Source organism: Gobius niger (assembly GCF_951799975.1).
Source record: "Gobius niger genome assembly, chromosome: 1".
Lineage (NCBI taxonomy): Eukaryota > Metazoa > Chordata > Actinopteri > Gobiiformes > Gobiidae > Gobius > Gobius niger.
In genome coordinates, this window is record NC_136852.1 from 31205103 (window position 1) to 31220202 (window position 15100).

The following is a 15100-nucleotide window of genomic DNA, read 5'->3' on the forward strand; positions in this document are numbered from 1 at the left end:
CTTTGGAATCTGGTAGTACCTAAACTTTTTCCAGTGAAGAAATCATTTCACCAAACATCAACATTCTTCTTTCCCCTGAACAGCTCCTTGTGTCCCGATCCGGGCAGTGTGCTTCAGCAGAGAGCCTCGCCCCAACAGCATCCTAAATCTAGCTGTGCCACATCGCTGCATTTCAGCTCGGAGACGGGGCCTTTTCACAATCACTACACTCCTCACCCACACCGCCCTTTAGAGAACAAAAGACTTCCATAGATCTGGGCATTAACCTAGTCTTAACAGGACAAAATCGCTCTGAATCACGACTTAGGGAAGATGTAAGCCAGGTTTTAACCCTACGTCTCAGAGGGGTTTGGATGAAACCGGCCCCGAGCCTCTGTGGGAGCAGATCTGCCGAGTGCCTGGTGTGTGGAAACTGCCTCCTGTTCACCGTCACTCTTTCCTTTTTGCACCACTGTATTACAAACAGTCCATTTAAGTATTTAACAAGATGCTTCCAAAAGATGCAAGTGACTGACCGGAAACAGCAGATGCATATTAACTGAACACAGTAAAACAAGACCCTACTTTTCACAATACACTTCATCGCTCATCACCACAAAAGGTAAGTGCTTAGCCTGCCATAAAGTCATTCACTAGATTACTTTAAATGTCTCACTTTGAGCATAATTATTCACATATGAGTTGTTTGGACTAGTTAAGATGTAGTTGGACATTTTCCCTACATTATTTCACTTGTTCTGAGAACTTTCAAACTCTTTTCAGTAAGTTTTGTCCTTATTTGAAATTCATTTCTTTGCCAATGGGGTAAGAAAATTGCTCTTGTCCCCTTTCTTATTTCAAGCGAGATGAACCATCTGAAATTTCACCAAACAAGCAAAGTCAAATTGGCCCAATCAAGGAAAAGTGAAAACTACTCCAAACAAAACTGTTCGAAACAAGAGAAAAATTCTCAATTAAAGACATTTAGAGGCAAAAGGTTTAGACTAAATGGCCTGACTCTGTGTAAAGAAATATGTTCTAATAAAAAAACTCAAATGAAGAATATGTGACTTTCATTTGAGTTCCTAAATCTGTCAGTGGAATAAGTATTGTTTGCACTTAAGGAAGAAAACATCTTATTGCAAGTAAAAATGTATATGTAATGTATACAATGTAACTTTAAGTGTAAAAATGATTGCTGTTACTTACCTAGTTCTTATTTCTATTTTCCATTCTTCAGACCAGCTAAGGTCCAAACCAGGTCTAAACCAGGTTCATGGGTTGGTTGGGGTCATTTTCCTTAACGTTGTGCACATCGTAGCCATTTCCTTTCTCTTTTTTTGTTGAAACCCTGATTCATGTCCACATTGCCGGGCCAGCGCAGGCTAGTATTGATTCTCCCTGATACTGTATGAGGGGACTGCACTGGATAGTTGGAGCTTGAGGAGCTCCAGGCCACGCTCACTACTGAAGAAAAAGAGAGACACCTATGGGCCATACTCCAGTACTGTACCCACCAGGCTGAACTGCAGTCGGGCGGTGGATGAGGACGACTTTTTTTTAACACAAAGAGTATTGCAGAAAATGTTATTTTTTTTTCTTTTGGGGAGACACAGTGGGTGAATGGGGGGTTGATATTGTAGACTTACTAGAAACATACTTCAGAAGGAATTGTGAGCATCTTAGTCTTAAACCAGCATAAACAAGTAATCACTGAATTACTGCATATTAGCAGTGTTGGGTAAATTTAGAATACTCATTTAGAGTTACTTTTTTATTTGAGGGTAATTAGAAAACAGCAACTTTCCTGAAATCAAAGGAATACATTGTGGAACTCAATAATTGTATCTTTATATTACAAAACATTTTTTAAAAAAAACATTAAACATTAAAACGACAAGAAGAAAAGCTTCTTCTTTAAATAATCCTGGATCTGTCTCTCCTCTCAAAATAAAAATAAAGATTTTAAATTCTTTACACCATGGTTCATTCATCATCTGCTGCTCCTGTGTCTGCAAAAGTGTTTTTTTAATTATTTTATTAGTGATTAATAAGTTCAGTACAAGCGTTCTTATTATACATAAATATAATCCACATCAGTGTGAAAGTATTCTAAGTATTCAGAATACAGCACTCTGATTGGCCAGAGTACCAGAATACTTTATAAAATAAGTATTGAGTATTCTGTCGCTAAATACAGTTTGAAAGTAAGGGTGTGGGTGTGAGAACCGTGGTCTGTCGGTGCTTCTGTTTGATTTGAACAGCACTTCCGCAAAGAGAGCAGTACAAAAGCATTGTGACGCGATAAATGAATGTGGACATGTCCGTGCATACATGAGTCGTTATTTGTCAGATTTAAGGTGAGGTCAGGTAAACTTTATTGTCCTTCAGAAGAAATGAATCTCGGGGCCATAGTCCCACATCAGCTTCATTACAAGGACACAGAGAAACACAGAGATCCACAGAAAAACACAGAAAAACACAGAGAAACACAGAAAAACACAGACACAGAAAAACACAGAGAAACACAGAAAAACACAGACACAGAAAAACACAGAGAAACACAGAAAAAACACAGAGAAACACAGAAAAACACAGACACAGAAAAACACAGAGATCCACAGAAAAACACAGAGAAACACAGAAAAGCCCAGAGAATCACAGAGAAACACAGAGAAACACAGAAAAACACAGACACAGAAAAACACAGAGAAACACAGAAAAACACAGAGAAACACAGAAAAGCCCAGAGAATCACAGAGAAACACAGAGAAACACAGAAACACAGAAAACACAGACAAACACAGAGAATCACAGAGAAACACAGAGAAACACAGAAAACACAGACAAACACAGAGAAACACAGAAAAACACAGAGAAACACAGAGAAACACAGAAAAACAAAGAAAAACACAGAGAGACACAGAGAAACACAGAAAAACACAGAGAAACACAGAGAATCACAGAAAAACAAAGAAAAACACAGAGAAACACAGAGAAACACAGAAAAACACAGAAAAAACACAGAGAAACACAGAAAAACACAGAAAAACTCAAAAAAACAAAAAGAAAAACACAGAAAAACAAAAAGAAAAACACAGAAAAACACAGAGAAACACGTAAAAAACATGTAAAAACACGGAAAAACACGGAGAAACACAGAGAAACACAGAAAAAACAAATAGAAACACAGAAAAACAGAGAAACACAGAAAAACAGAGAAACACAGAGGAACACAAAAAACACAGAGAAACAGAAAAACAGAGAAACACAGACAAACACAGACAAACACAGACAAACACAGACAAACACAGAGGAACACAGAAAACACAGAGAAACCCCACACTCTCCATGTCAGAAAACAAAGGCCTGTGACGTCTGGGGAAGACTGTGTGTTATAAAAGTTGAATAGTGGATTGCAAAATGACATAATTCATCACCTACACTGGGTTAGTAAAAAGCCCCATAAGGTGTTACTACAACAGTTTTTTAATTATTGTGAATAACTAGTGAAAGATTTGGTAAGGCAGTTCCTCTTCTCCTCAACTTGGAAATCGGAAACACATCCCTCCTGCGTCTGATCGGGACAGATAGTCCTACGATCTCAAACGGGCCCGACGTCGCCGGAGAAACTATCCAACAAATCCTGGGAGCGGGCGACAAAGTGTGAACCCATCTAATGTCGCAATCAACTCGGTAACGACGCCCGCGTTAATAGAGCCATTACAGCGGCTCCTTCCATTACCTCACTGTGCTCGACTACATCCGACGACGGCACCAAAAACATTTCAAGAGCACCCGAGTACGACCGCTTTTATCAGTCGGCAATTAGCGTCCGCCGCGCTCCACGTTCTGATGAGGGGAACAACGCAAATATATGTTTTTAATTACCAAAGATTTAATAAACAATCTATCTGCGAGAGCCGCGGGGGACCATTAGCGCTCGGTTTAGCGGTAGCTGTTTGGAATTTTCCGGGTCGGAGTTTTGCTGTGTGGGAAAAAAAAAAAGAAAAAAAGATTTGATGAGTTTTTTGCCGGATAAGAGTGAACAGGTAATGGGCTAGTGCAATAACATTAGGGGGAAAGTTTGCTAATAGCGCTTTGAGGGAAACTTGTCTACGCGCTGTTATTCTGTCACCATCTTGGCTTTGTGAACATGCTTTTGGACGTCTCACTGTTCAGAGTTCTGCTTTCTATAACTTAAAATCGTGAGTACCTGGAAATAGACACTTGATGAGTGAGGGCTGCTCTCTGAGAATCTCTTATCTTGCTTGGAGCGCTCTCTGCTGGGGAAAAACAGGGGATTAGCCCTGGTAAGAACACAATTCAAGCACCGTTTTTGGTTAACGTGATGCTAACAAATCCACGGCAGCCTAGTAAACGTCATTGGAGGGCAGAGCGGTTCAGAGCGAGTCGCTATGACGTGAGAAAGCCAGGAAATAAAAATCGAAAGCACTTCAGATGTACAATGAACGGCAAATAGCCTGATGTGTTTATGAAGAACAATACATCTCCAGGTATTTTTGACATGGCTACAAGAAAGAAGTAGGTTTGGGGTATGTCTCCTTTGAAGGTTTTAAAGGCTCTATAGCAGACTCGATTCCTTTTCGGAGGATGAAATCTTTTCTCCCCCTTAGAGTAAAATAAGATGTTATGTAAATGTCGTCATTTCCCAGACCGATGTGTTCATTCTCTATAGCAGTGATTCCCAACCTTTTGTGTCTAGAGAACCCCTTGAACCCTTCAATAGTACTCCGCACAGATTTTATTTAGAAGGGGTTGTTTAACCCCTCTTGGAACCGACACCTTAACATGGTGGAGGGGCTTGAGTGTCCGAATGATCCTGGAGCTCTGTTGTCGGGGGCTTCGTGCCCCTGGTAGGGTGTCCTATGGCAAACTGGTCCTAGGTGACGGGTCAGACAAAGAGCGGTTCAGAAGCTCCACATGAGAGACCAACAGGCCCGGTTAGAACCATGAGGCCGTCCTTCTGTGGACCCACCACCTGCAGGAGGAGCCATAAGGAGCTGGTGCAATGTGATTTGAGCAGCTCCAACTGCTGCCCCCACGACCTGGAAAAGGACAAGTGGAAGAAAATGGATGGATGGGATTGATTAAAACTCTTTATTAGTAAAACTCCAGTGTTGTGTGTTCAAATTAAAGTTAAAAGATTTATATTTTACTGCAAATGTTGTCTAAATAGCTTTTAAGAAATCCACTGAGGAATAAGGTGGGACCTCGAAGGTCAAATGGCCTCAATTGCCGACCTTTGGATCAGGCCAGGTTTAAATGTATGGTTTCATTTTGTTGAAATATTAGTTGCAAAGATATTTTCAGAGGGGATCTAGTTTTAGAGCATCCTATCCATAAGTGAAATGTGGTTCAAAGCTTAATCAAACCGGCAAGGAGCTTGATATTTTAAAATGTGTCTGAAAACCCTCAAATTATAGTACAAGACTGGAAAGTGTGGAGTCTGTGGAGATGTTGTTGCAGGAGTGGAATTGAGAAAACATGCCTAAAGTTTTTGCACATGTGCCCCATATATGGATAAAGCATCATCATCGGTCGGCTTTTATGCTACACGTGGATACCAAACATGTCAATATTTGTGAAAATACACATGGGAAAGACGAGGATGTTGTTCTGTATTTACTTCGATCGTGGACAAAATAAAATAATCCTCGTATAGGGTGAGTTTGGTCGACCTTTTACTTTAGTGCCGCGCCTTCACGCACTTTTTAAATGTGTCTGTGTCGAAGTCTCTCTTAAGCCAGTTTGCTTTATTTGATTCCCCCGCCCTGTTCTGAACCTCCCCGCGTTTCGGTGGGTGCAGTCACTGATGGAGCATTTATAACGCGCTCGCCTTTCTCATTACACTAATGAACTTTATAATTACCTCCACCGCCTCCACTATAAAACAGAGGAGGACATTACGAGTGCGGGATTGGCTTCTGTGTCATTCACTTTCACCAGTGGCCATTTTACATCTCACTGATATACTCCCACAGTCTGACGCGTCGCTCGAATTCCGAGAGCTCTGATCAAGTTTGAAAGTTACAAGTGCCAGAGGTGATGACTTTTTAAGAGTGTACATCAGCCAGGAAGTTTGTCTGTAAAAAAAAATAGATCTGTGCTTGTTTATACTGTATGTTCTTGTCATGTTCATGAGGCCCAGGGATTTGTGAAGTGTGGTGTTGTGGGTAAGCGTGTTTGTGGTGGGTCTGGTGGAACCCGCAGACCTGGAGCTCGGGCCCAGAGCGGACAGTGAGGCCGATGGGAGTCAACCTTAATCCCATGGCTCAGACTGTAGTTCTGGAAGGTCAAGGCCCCAGACGGTGACAGGACAGTGCAGTGGTGGATCCAGGAGCCTGTGACGGAGCTGTTATACAGTCTCATCACAGGTTTTAGTATTTCCTTTGTGGAAGACAGTACAACAGTGTAGAGAGAACTATTGCGTGGAAATGCATCCTAGAGACGGCTGGTGACAAACATGTTCTTGATTTGACTTCTTTGCCGGGTCATACATGGACACCGTGTGTGAGGCAAGAGTCTAGGGTCACCCCCAGGTATTTAGATTTCAAACTGATGAGAGTTTTTGGTTTGTACATGCATTCTGTTTTTGTGGCACAGTTGTACAGCGGTTAGCACTTGTGCTTCACACCAAAAAGGTCCCGGGTTGGATTCCCATGTTAGTTAGTTAGTTAGTCTCTTCTCTCCGTGTCTGCAGAGGTTTCTTCTACCACTAAAATCATGTAGGCCAGGATGACTGAACGCAATCTCTTCTTTTGAATTCTCATGATTGTCTCGAGAAACAAAATCAAATGTCCATAAAAGGTTAAAAACAAAGGCATTTTACATGAATTAAATGCATTCTGACTTGATCATTTGAGAATCGTACAGAAAATGTACACTTTCTCCTGCCCTCTATGCTTCAATGTTCAACCATTCTGAAGGCAAAGCTAGTTTATTGTATAGCACCAGTTTGTACAAAGGGACAAAACATGTCAAACCATTTCAACAAGGCCGATAAAGTCATTCATCTGATATTAGTCATGACTCCCTGATATCCTGAGCTATAAGACAAAAGAGTTCTGGTATAAACACTTCTACAGCAACAAAGAAATACTTTGTGCATTTGCTGGTCCATGTCCACTGAAACGGTCATGTGAGGACAAAGTTCACTTTTATAACTCCACAAAGGAAGTTACTGACGCGCTGTTGAAGCGCTGAGGGCGAGAGCGTGCGTGCGTCATGTGCAGTGTTTATTCAGGCTGCAGTAAGTCACACTTTGTAATGTCCTGATACAATGCTTTTAATAGAAAGGGAAATGTGTGCAAAACTGATGTAAAGACTGAGGAAAATTGTGTGTGTGTGTTTTTTTTTTCACTTTGTTAGACAACTTTGTGTTGGTATAAACTCCTAGATTTGATTTTGACGAGAAACACTCAAACGCACCATTAGCCCGCGGAGCCATTCCACTTAATGGAGTCGATCCAGCCTGTGTGTAAACCCACATCTTCCCCGATGATTAAAAGTGCTTTATTTGATTCGTTTGCTCAGACTGGAGAAGAGCGTAATCAAATACACGCGGCAGAGGGTCTCAACGTGCGGCCCGCGGACAGTACATTCTGAAGTACCTTTAGCTAAAGTTTGTTACACATTTATTTGATTGTATTTTATTCTTTTTTACAGCTAAGCAAGACTCATGAGTGAGGCCTGTTGGTGCAGCTAAATATTTTTCCCTCGGTGGCGCTGGTTAAACCTGTCTCCCTGGACTCTGTCTTAAATGTTTTCTGTTGCACGTCAGCACCGAGAAAAAAAATCCTAGTTTGTGAACCTGTTCCCAAACCATGGCAATAAAACCGATTCTGATTCTGTAAACACTGATCAGGGTGTGCACAGCGCCAACGCAGAGAAGTTACTCAGAGGATCACTTTAAGATCACTGCAGTCGAGTAAAGAAACAAGCCTGACTTTGTGTTTCTTTTTGTTGGGTAATATTCTCTATGCCACCAGAAAAGTATGTTAAAAAAATTAGCCTGGGGCATGAAGTAAGCACAAAGTCGTCTAACCTGCTGGAGACAAATGCATGGATAAGTCTATGGTTTTGACACTATTCCTCTGATCTTAGCCATGAGTTTTTTGTTTTAGAGAGAGAGACTCAAGGTGACTGAGTATTCTTTCTGGTAAGACTTTGTTTTACGCTACCTTGATACATTGTACTTAACTAAATAACAATCTGTAATAACTTGTACCTATGTAGATCATACACAATGGAATAATGTGCATTATACTTTGGAGGAACACAATGTAATAAGACACTTAGGATTAGGGCTTAAGGTTAGGGTTAGGATCTTAGTATTATTATATTATGTACCTGCAAAGTACTATTATTAATCTTTTTTTTATTTTTATTATTATTATTTTTTATTTATTTCCACACAGGCAGGATTTGAGGACAGTACATTGGTCTAAAAAAGATAAAATAAAAAAAGCTCGCTTCTGTTGCTGCTAAACTGACTGTCTGGACTTTAGCTTCACCAGAGGATTCATCACTAGCAGCATTTATAATCCAGAGACATGCACGGTCTTTGTGGAGGAAAGACAAAAGTTGAGTGTACTCTGAGTATGACAAAGATCAGCTATTGAAACGATAACTCACTCTGCATCCAGACAACAGCCTCAAAGCACAGACATATCACTCTGATTATTATTTTTTTTTTTAAAGCAAAATATTAGAATTGCAGGCGTTACTTAAACTTACTTAACTTACACCTCTTAACTCCCGCCTGAACCGAGAGCATTTTCTCCAGTTCAGCTTTACCCAAATCCTGTGGGCCAGTGTAACACCTAATTTGAAAGCTAAGATCTACAAAACTCATCTGAATGGATCTTTTTCCTCATGTCATCAGATTTTTTTTTCCGTAATTTTTTGGGGGGTTTTCAACTCATTTTTGTAACTTTTTTGTACATTTTTTGTCAAATTTTTATCACATTTTTGTCACATTTTTGTTATTTTTTCGTCAATTTTTTGTAAATTTTTTGGATTTTTTTTGTCGCTTTCTGACATTTTTTTGTCCTTTTTTGTCAATTGATTTGACAATTTTTTGTCACATTTTTGTCGTTTTTTTGTACATTTTTTGTACATTTTTGTAACCTTTTTGCCACTTTTTCATAATTTCTTCATCATTTTATAAAATGTTTTGTTATTTTTTGGTCAATTGTTTGTAAATTTTTCGTCATTTTTTTTGTCGCTTTCTGTAATTTTTTTGTCCTTTTTGGTCAATTGATTTGTCATTTTTTTGTCCATTTTTTGTCAGTTTTTTGTCCATTTTTTGTCAGTTTTTTGTCCATTTTTTGTCAGTTTTTTGTCTAAGTTTTCTCACTTTTTTGTCACATCTTCATCATTGTTTTCGTCTCAATTCTGTCGTTATTTTCTCACCTTTTTTCCAGAAGCTTTTGGACTGGGGTAAAGCCAAACTGGAGAAAATGTGCTCGGTTCAGGTGGGAGTTAAGGGGTTAAACCTGACCTGTAAACTGCACAGTCATGTTATTTCTGTATTTAATAGCATAATTCTCTGTCTCAAACTTACATGCTGCACTCCTTTGGTGTGTAATGTCATTCACAGATGAATTGAATGAGCAATAAAAATATAAAATAATGTTTGGTATTGGCAGTGAGCCCTGTGTTACATTTCCAAAGTGGTTCTGGAGCCCTTGCAAAGTCCGTTCATCTGATTCTGTCTCACATTATCTGTGACCAAGCCTGTGTGGACTTTCTACTGTGGGCGTGTCCTCATCAGCACGTCATTGTTTGCAGTTTCACCACAAACATCCTGCAGACATGTCGACTTCCTACTACAGCCAGCACCTAACGCTGCCCGAGCTCAGGGCCAAGCAGGAGAACAAGCACAACCGGTACCTGTTCAGGTACGTCCCGGCGTACCCCCGACCGGAGCTGCACGTGTCCCACCTCAGCCACAGCACCACCCTGGAGGGGCTGCGGGGCATCAAGAGAGACTCGGGCTTCAGGGACCCGAGCTACAAGAGAGGGGAGCTCAAAGTGGTGTGGTTCGGTCTGACAGTGAGCCCCGAGGAGCTGACAGAGGCCGAGGGCAGGAGCATGACCATAGTCCACCCCAGGAGCACCGAGGAGCGCTTCCACCCGCCACAGAGCTGTGAGTGAATGGGGTCTGTTCATGAGGAGGAAGCTGGGAGGAGGAGGGGTCAATGTGAAGATCTGTGTCACTGTATGTACAAGAAAATACATAATAAAGAATAAAGGGCGGCAATTTTGAAGAATTTTAAATATGAAGCAGATTTTGAGTTATTTCTGAACATTTTGAACAAAATCTGCACCAATTAGACGAATAAACTGAAGGATACGGACAAAATTAGAGTTTTAATTCTTTTTTTTTTTTGAAAACTTTATTTATACATTTTTGTTTAATAATACAAAACAATCCACACAAAACGTCAAATCAAGCCCTCCCCTTAAAACAAAATAAGCTGAACAAAACAAACAAAACAAACAGTAACAAAAAACATACAATAATACTACAAAATGCCACAAGTAAAAATCACAAAACCAAATCAAGTTTTTCTTCAGCATATTTCAAAAAGGGTTGCCAAATTTCTGAAAAAGATGCATCACTGCCTTTAAGGGTATGTCTGATCTTCTCAATTTTTAAGAAATATAGTATGTCTTTGATCCACTGCGAATGAGAGGGAGGTAGTGAGTTTTTCCAGTTCAGTAAAATCAGTCTGCGAGCAAGAAGTGTACAGTAGGCCAAAAAGTCCCGCTGGTATTTGTTTAGATGATATGAGTCTGGGATTACACCAAAGAGAGCCACAACTGGGCAAGGGTCCAAAAGCAGTCTGAAAATATCAGAAAATGTCTTGAAAATACAAGTCCAAAATGACAATAATTTCGGACAACTCCAAAAAGTATGAAAATATGTACCAGGTGTTATTTTACATCGTTCACAGTTGGGATCGGTGTTGGGAAATCTCTTTGACAGTCTGTCTTTTGACCAGTGAACACGATGTAATATTTTACATTGTAATAGACCGTGCCTGGCGCAAACTGAAGATGTGTGTACCCTTTTTAAAATGTTGGCCCATTTCTCCTCTGACAAATTTTCTCCCAAGTCCTGCTCCCACTTATTTTTTATTACATCTAAAGAGGGATCATTAAGTGATAATAATATGTTATAAAAAATTGAGATCATCCCTTTAAAAGACTTAGGAGATGTTAACAGTAAATCAAAGTCTGATTGTGGGGGTAGAGTTGGGAATTGGGTAAACTGCTTTCTAATAAAATCCCGAGCCTGTAAATATCGAAAGAAATTAGTCCGCACAATGCCATAGTCTGTACAAAGTTGCTGAAATGATACAAACTGTCCATTCACAAAGAGATCTTGAAAGGTCTTAATCCCCTTAGGTTGCCAATGTAAGAAAGCACTGCCCTCCAGAGAAGGAGGAAACATATGATTTGCGTGAATGGGAGCTCTAACTGAGAGGCAATGCCATCCGTATCGTTTTCGAATTTGTTTCCAAATTTTTAAGGTTGCAAATACTAATGGATTTTTTGTAAAAGGAGCGGAAGTCGCAGCTAGTGAAGAGTATACTAATGCAGAAAGTGATGAAGGCTTACAAGACCGCGCTTCTAATAAGCACCATGAGGGAGCATCAGCACCTGGATCTTCATATAGCCAATGTACAATGGGTCGAATATTTGCTGCCCAGTAATACAATTGAAAATTTGGAAGGGCCATGCCACCAAGTTTTTTTGAACGTTGTAGGTAAGCTTTACGTAGACGTGGTGGTTTATTATCCCAGATAAAGCCAGAAATAATAGCATCTAATTTTTTAAAAAACGCGTTGGTAATGAAAATTGGAAAGAGTTTTAATTCTTGACTACAAACTCTCCAGTGGATGCATTGAAAAAAGGACTTTTTACACAAACTTATTTTAACAGCTAATGCTTGGTTTTTAGTCCTGTCTTTTAATATATGTTGTGTTATATTCTCTACTGTTTTGTTTTTAACTATGTTGTCCACTGTAGCACTTTGAGATTTGGTGTCAAATGTAAAGGGCATTACAGATAAAATGTATTATTATTTTTTATTATTAACTCCTCCTAAGTCTCATCACACACACACAAGTGTCTTCCAAGTAGCTCTGTGATGGTTTTGGGATGTTAAAGTAGCTCACTGCGGAAAAAAAGAGTCCCCCCGATGTAAATAGAAAAAAGAAAAAAAAAACGATACTGAATTGGGCCAAGAGGTCAAAAGTTCCGTAATAATAGACTAATGAAAAGGGCACAAGCCACACCCCCTGTGACGTTTGTAAGTTGGTGATAAGCCAAACCCCAAAGATAAAGCTGTCATGCTGTTTCACTAACACTAACAAGTCCAAAGGGAACTCATTAAAGTTTATTTCTGTTGTAACATTTTGCGAGGTCAGTCACCTCCAATATTGTTTGACTAAACCTTTTACAAAAAATATCCTTTGGCAACATAAAACCATAGTACTTGGTTCTTTTGTCAAGAAAATACTGTAAGTATGAACAATAGATGCTTCAGGCATGTCCAAATATGGACAAAACTAATTAACTTTAGGTTTAAGTGAACAAACATGGTGCCTGCCTTTTTCATGCTGTAATGTCACTTATATCACTCTGTCCTCCAAAACCAACACATATATCATCACTTAGTAGCCTGGCTAACACCAGACTAAAATCACAAGTGATATTTAGTCTGGGGACTAAAATCACAAGTGATATTTAGTCTGGGGACCACCAATTCATTTTCTCATAGGAGAGGCGTGGTTTACGATCGTCCATAGTCGTTTATTGGGCGATACGAAAACAAACAAAAAAAGTCTATCATGCGTCTGCACGTAGCCATGGCCAATCGTATCATCGTATGAGATGACGTATGACGTACCCGCTGTAAACTTTTGAGCTAAATTATTTAGAACAAGGTCTAAAGCTTGATCGAAAAATACCATCGTGTCTGCTGCTGTCATGTTGGATCCGTAAATAAACTTTTTTTTTCATCCGTAAATAAACTACAAGCTTCCGTATATCGAAGAGCGCGTCATCGTCTTGCCGTCCCTCCTCGCTCTGTGATTGGTTCCCAAATCCACCGGAAAATTTGGGCCATGGTCCCCAGGCTGTTGTGCAGTTGGAAATAATTCGAGCGCACACAGCAGCATGGCGTTAGCCAGGTTAATCACTTAGCACAATTATTCACCAATAAAATGTGTGAATTGCATCAACTTACCATGGTTAGGTTTCAAGTTATGTAAAGAAATGTACCATGAAAATAGCCAGACTTAGGTCTTTTTCAGACTTCAGAGAAAACAGGAAGTTGAGAGCACGACTGGTCTCTGCTGATTGGTCAAAGTAGTGGGATCTGTGATGTAGGATGATCTCTTCTGATTGGCTGAGTGAGGACTAGGCATGGGCACCGTATGTTCTTTTTTCTCCATACCACTACTTTAGTACGCTCTGTGTTTGTGTTTGTGATGCAGGTGGTCACTGTGCTGCTCAGAGGGGCAGGCAGAAGGCTTCTGTTCTGCCCACCTTCGCCTCGTCTCCTGCCTTTGAGTCCCGCTCCAGACTGGGCTCATTCCGCTTCACACTCTCCCTGCAGGACGTCCTGGACAAGTACAGCCAGCAGGTTCGTCATAGGTCTACAGTCACCAGGGGAGAAGGAGGGGCAGAGTTCAGAGGAAGCTTTTGGAAGATTTGGTTCAACTTTATGTCTCCATGTTTCAGTTCTGTGGAGCACAGAGGCCGGTGATGCGAGTGTGGAAGACCATCTTTTTCAAACAGGAAGTGATGTATGCGGTCCTGGTCCACAGTCCGACCAATCAGGACATGTTCTCAGAGTTCCCTCTGCTGGAAGACAAAGCAGACTCGATCTGCGCCTTCAGGGAGAATCCACACCCGCACTTCATCTGGAGACCTGAGGCCATGTGTGAGACACACAGGTGAACCCGCAGAGGGGTCAGTGATGGGGTTTGAAAGGGCAACATGAGAGGTCGAGGTCACCGTGATTGTGACCAAGGAAGAGCGATAAAAAAGCATTGTCTCCTACATTTAAATAATAAAAAACCCAATTCTGATTTGTTTTCAGTTTTGAGTTGCTGGTGAATCGTGAGGAGAACACGCTCACGGTGGAACCTCGAGCGACACATGATGAGTTTGGCCGTCGTATGGGGATGAATTATTACATTTGGGATTGTGTCTGTCTGGCTCTGCACGTCAATGATCAGGTGTGTATTCACTTGGGCAAATCAAATCCTCCAGCTAGGTACCCCTGACTAACATAAAAACTCTTTTTTTCACATGACGCTTCACAAGGGCTTCACAAAATCAATCAATCATTTGTTTTGCCCGATATCACAGCAGGAGTTGCCTCACAGCGCTGCACCAAACATTAAAGCAATGAAACTGTGTAATATCAGATGTAATGTCACATCTGTGCCAACGACCCTCCCTTCTTGGTCAGTCACAGTGGACTTGGGTAGACTGACGGAAACGTCTGCTTATGTATGACCAACCGCTCACTCACACACTACATTCATGCAGAAGTAGGTGAAGTTTCTTTTCCTGTGGACAAACACTGTAAAATTGACTTACTGTATGTTTCAGGTGCTGGAGTTCGGAGACATGGAGCTGAGAGGGAGCCTGCGATACTGTGAGATGGGGACCCCTCCCAGACCTACTGCTCGCTTCCAGACGTTTGAAGAAGCTCAAACCGAAGTCCAGAGACTGTGGCCCCTGGAGATGTTCTCTGACTCACAGTTCGGTATAATCCACTGAGCTCTGCTGTTAAAGGAACAGGCCACCGTTTTTACATACTGAGATATGTTCTTCCCTGAGCTTAGACGAGTCGATGCGTACCTGTCTGGTCTTTGTATGTGCGCCCAGTCACGCAAATAGACCAAAGACGTTGTTAGCATTTTGCCTCTCCCAGTATATTCCTATGGACCCAAACTGGGGTCAAGATAGAAGCTACCAAGCTCTTTCGTGTTTATCCTATTTTATATTATTACTAGCTGAGACCCGGCCTTCGGCCGGGCCTCGCTAGTCTCCACATTTGATATTCTGA